Here is a 4,047-nt window from a genome sequence, read left to right on the forward strand (position 1 = left end):
AACAAATGGCACCTTTTCTAGATGCATGATTCTGCCATGTGTTTGCACATGCTGTCAGCACCTTGAAATGTTCACCTTCCTATATGTCACCTATCCATTAACACTCCTACCACCACCACCAAACTTCTAAGATTGCCTGGCTTAACTGTCTCCTTTTTTATGAAACCTCCCATAACTGCTTTGGACAGAAGTAATTGCTCCCTCATTTGTGGTACCACAGAACTTTGTTCTCACCTCTATGGTAAGATTTACCTTCATGTATTGTAGTTGCTCCTTCACCTATGCCAGATGTGTAGGAGCTATGGCCTCTCCACATTTGAAAGTCAAGTGCCTAGAATAGCACTTGGCGAACAGCATGTATTAACGAGGTGTGTTGAATGAATGAATGAAATTTTGCAAGGTCATTCTGGTTTAATCAACACTTATGCACTTGGTCTTATTCTCTCCATTATTAATCTTTTAAAAAAAACTTCAAAAATAGTTTTGCTGATTTAAAATTTAATTATTCTATCAGTTCACAAATACTAATTAGGCACTTATTATATGCCAGGGACTCTGGTTGGAGCAGACTGATTTTAGGGGCCAGGTCATAGAAGAAATCGTAGAAAGAATAGAATTGTAGATCAGGTGCACATGGGGAACTATGGGAGGATTTTTAACAAAGAGGCAATACAATTTTACTGGTACTTTAAAAAATACTTGTTTCTAAAGCGTATACTTTCAGGAATCATTTCTATAGTTTGTTACAAGAGAAGTTTCTCTGAATGTGTAGAGCACCAGAAACCACGACAAGGATGAGAAGGCACAGCATTCTTTCCTAAATGTGAAGCCAGCTCTTGGTGTTGCTTCAACTGCCACTTGACATTAATGACAGTTCTTCTTTCCCACTGGGAGAATAAAGAGGAGAGAATGCAGTCCTTTATTATATACATACATGTTTCTAACTGCTGTGTGGGGAATAGGACATAGTGGAGGAGTGGAGAGCAGAAAGACCACTTAACATATGCACTAGTTTTCTTCAACTTACCGCAGTCTGAGTGGCTTTAACAAGAGAAATTTGTTGTTGCAAACTCCTGGAGGCTAGATGTCTGAGACCAAGGTGTTGGCAGAGTCGGTTCCCTCTGACGGCTCTGAGGGAGACTCTGTTCTATGCCTCTCTCCTAGCTTTCTGGTGGTTTGCAGACAATCTTAGGCATAGATGCATCACTCTGATTTCCATTTTCATCTTCTCATGGCATTCTCTCTGTGTGCTCATCTGTCTCTGCATCCAAAGTTTCCATTTTTATAAGGACACCAGTCATACTGGATTAGAGCCTACCCAAATGACCTCATCCTAATTTGACCGCAAAGACAAAATTTCTAAAAAAGGTCACATTCTGAGACACTAGGGATTGGGGCTTCCATATATCTTGTTGGAAGAATGCAATTCAACCATACCAGTATACTATGGAAATAGTAAAGTCTAAAGATGATGGATGGACCAGAGCATAAATACTGGAGACAAAGAGAAGTGGCCACTATTAGCATCATTTTGAAGGTTGAGCCAACAGATTTTGCTGATAAATTGGGTGTGGGGTACAAAGAATAAAGGAAACTTAAAAAGACTTCAGGATTTGGAACCTAAATAATTACTATTTTCTGAAATTAAGAAGACTGAGAAGAGTGTAGAGGAAAGTCAGAACTTTGTTTTTGAACATGTTAGCATGTTATCATTGAAATCTGTTAGGATTTCTAAGCAGAGATGTTGATAAAGTGTTTTGGTATACAAGTCCGGCTTATGAAAATTTATAGCTGCAGAAGACCTAATCTTCTTAGTTCAACTAATACTTATGATAGATGAAAAAAGTCAGGTTTTTTTGTTTTGTTTTGTTTTGTTTGTTTGTTTGTTTGTTTGTTTGTTTTGCTTAGGCTGGAGTGCAATGGTGCGATCTGGGCTCACTGCAACCTTCACCTCCCGGATTCAAGCAATTCTTCTGCCACAGCCTCCCAAGTAGCTGGGATCACAGGTGCCCTCCACCACACCCAGCTAATTTTTGTATCTTTAGTAAAGACAGGGTTTCACCATGTTGGCCAGGCTGGTCTCAAACTCTGGGCTTCAAGTGATCTGCCCACTTCAGCCTCCCAAAGTGCTAGGATTACAGGCATGAGCCACTCCAACCTGCAGAAGTCAGTATTTGTAAAAAGTCTTATTTAGAAAGTAAAACAAGACACCTTGCTCCAAGGCCACTGTAACATGTAGTGAAAGCAATAGAAAAAAAATAGCTCTCTTGATTTCCAATCCAACACTTTTCCATTATATTACAAAGCTTTCATCAGCAATTTTTAGTTCCACATGCAGTTAGTAAACAGTGGTTGGTAGCCTAATGCAACAAAAATGTTAAAAATTACAATTCTGGACCCAGTAGTTGGATGACAAAGGTTCCAGCTTAATACGTATTCCCATATATTATCACAAAATGTATGAACATAACTAGATGGTCAAAAATATTGCAAGCTAGAATAATTTTGGAAATTGAACAGGTTTTTTTTTTCTCCTAACATATATTCAAAGCTCTAATGCAGAATCTGATGTTGAGACTATGCTACCTTGAAGCATAGAAGCTGAATGCCCCCAGAATCAGGCACTCAACTTCTCTCTGCCCACATATCAACTGGCAGCTGGCTCAGTCCTCGCTGAGTCCAAGAGAATGTTTTGTCCATTTGAAGATTTGGTTGAGATAAACTTTCTATGTTTGGCACTCTGACTAAATTTACACTTCAAGAGATTCTGAAAGATATGATCAGCATGTCGGTCTTCTGTTAGCTTTGAAGAAGGTTTGATTTTTTTTTTAAGTTAAAATTAAAGTCCTTGTACTTTTCCTCTGGGTTATTTTCATTTTGCAATAGAATATTTGTCAAAAATAGCTACACAGAACAATAGTATTTATAATATATATAAACATTCTACATACTTTCAATCAAAATATGACAACAGAAATATGGAATAATCCTTATTGGCCTCTTTAAGACTATTTTAGCTACTGTGTATTGATATTTTATAATGACTGCTGGGGCACTTTTTTATTAATCAATGCAGCAGTTGATTAGCTGCAACTGTTAGAAATATTCGAGTAACTTCAAAAAACAGAAACATGTTCTATCCATCAGGAATGTTATGCGACTAACCCACTGGAAGGTTGCTGGAGGTAATGATGTTTCTATTATGTGGCCATAGAGAAGGGACAGCTGAGCAGCCTAAGCAAATTTCCAAAACAGGAAGGAAAGAATAGGTGTGCCGTCCTATGATATGTTGTAAATATTCATATGTGTTTAACATTCAGGGAGTAAAAACTCAGTCAAAATAGCTCTTAAATGTACTAAATGTCATCCTTTATAATTTTTCAATTAGAAAATTGATAACCAAAGCAGAAAAAATAACAGGAAAAGCTAGTAGAGTCTCTTTATCCAGGGCTTTTGCATTATTTTGTTTTAAATCTTGCTTAAAAATATTTTTCAGATTAATTGCACACACCAAAACTAACAAAGCCTGTATTATGCAAAAATGCTAATTATTAATGGATATCTTATACTGAATTCCAGTATAATAATAAAGGATATTTTGTCCTTTTCACTAAAATGCAGCAAAATAAATTTTTTAGAAGGCCTCCATGGTTACTTGCTTGTGAATGTATTCTTTTATAGACATTTACTGAGAAAAAATATTTAAAACAGATAGAAATAATGTCACCTCTATTGTGCATATGCACCCATTACTATGGCTAGCAAAGAAACAGAGATAAACTCACTTGCAATTTTTATGTGGCACTGATCACTTCCATCAGCTGAGAATGAAAGCCACATCTTTTGTGTTTAAAGAATAAAAGGCAGTGTTATATATTACAGCACCCAGAAGACACCTGTGGCAGGTGCAGTAATTTAAGTCATCCTAAACACTCGCTAAGGCAGCTAAGGTATAGGCCAGTTGGGTGAAAATACCAAGCAAAATAGGTTTGAGTCACTTTTCTTTTTTAACAATCTTGAAAAACAGAAGAGATTTCATATCTGTCA

The 4,047-nt window shown here is 36.8% G+C and overlaps 1 non-coding gene across 1 annotated transcript; it reads left to right on the forward strand.

Annotated features, from left to right (window-relative positions):
• Positions 1-708: 708 nt before the first annotated feature.
• LOC112133927 (small nucleolar RNA U3) lies at positions 709-919 on the forward strand. Its single transcript, XR_002915534.2, has one exon. It is a non-coding gene; the product is annotated as a small nucleolar RNA U3 (small nucleolar RNA).
• The last annotated feature ends 3,128 nt before the right edge of the window (positions 920-4,047 follow it).

Source organism: Pongo abelii, chromosome 5, assembly GCF_028885655.2.
Source record: "Pongo abelii isolate AG06213 chromosome 5, NHGRI_mPonAbe1-v2.0_pri, whole genome shotgun sequence".
NCBI lineage: Eukaryota > Metazoa > Chordata > Mammalia > Primates > Hominidae > Pongo > Pongo abelii.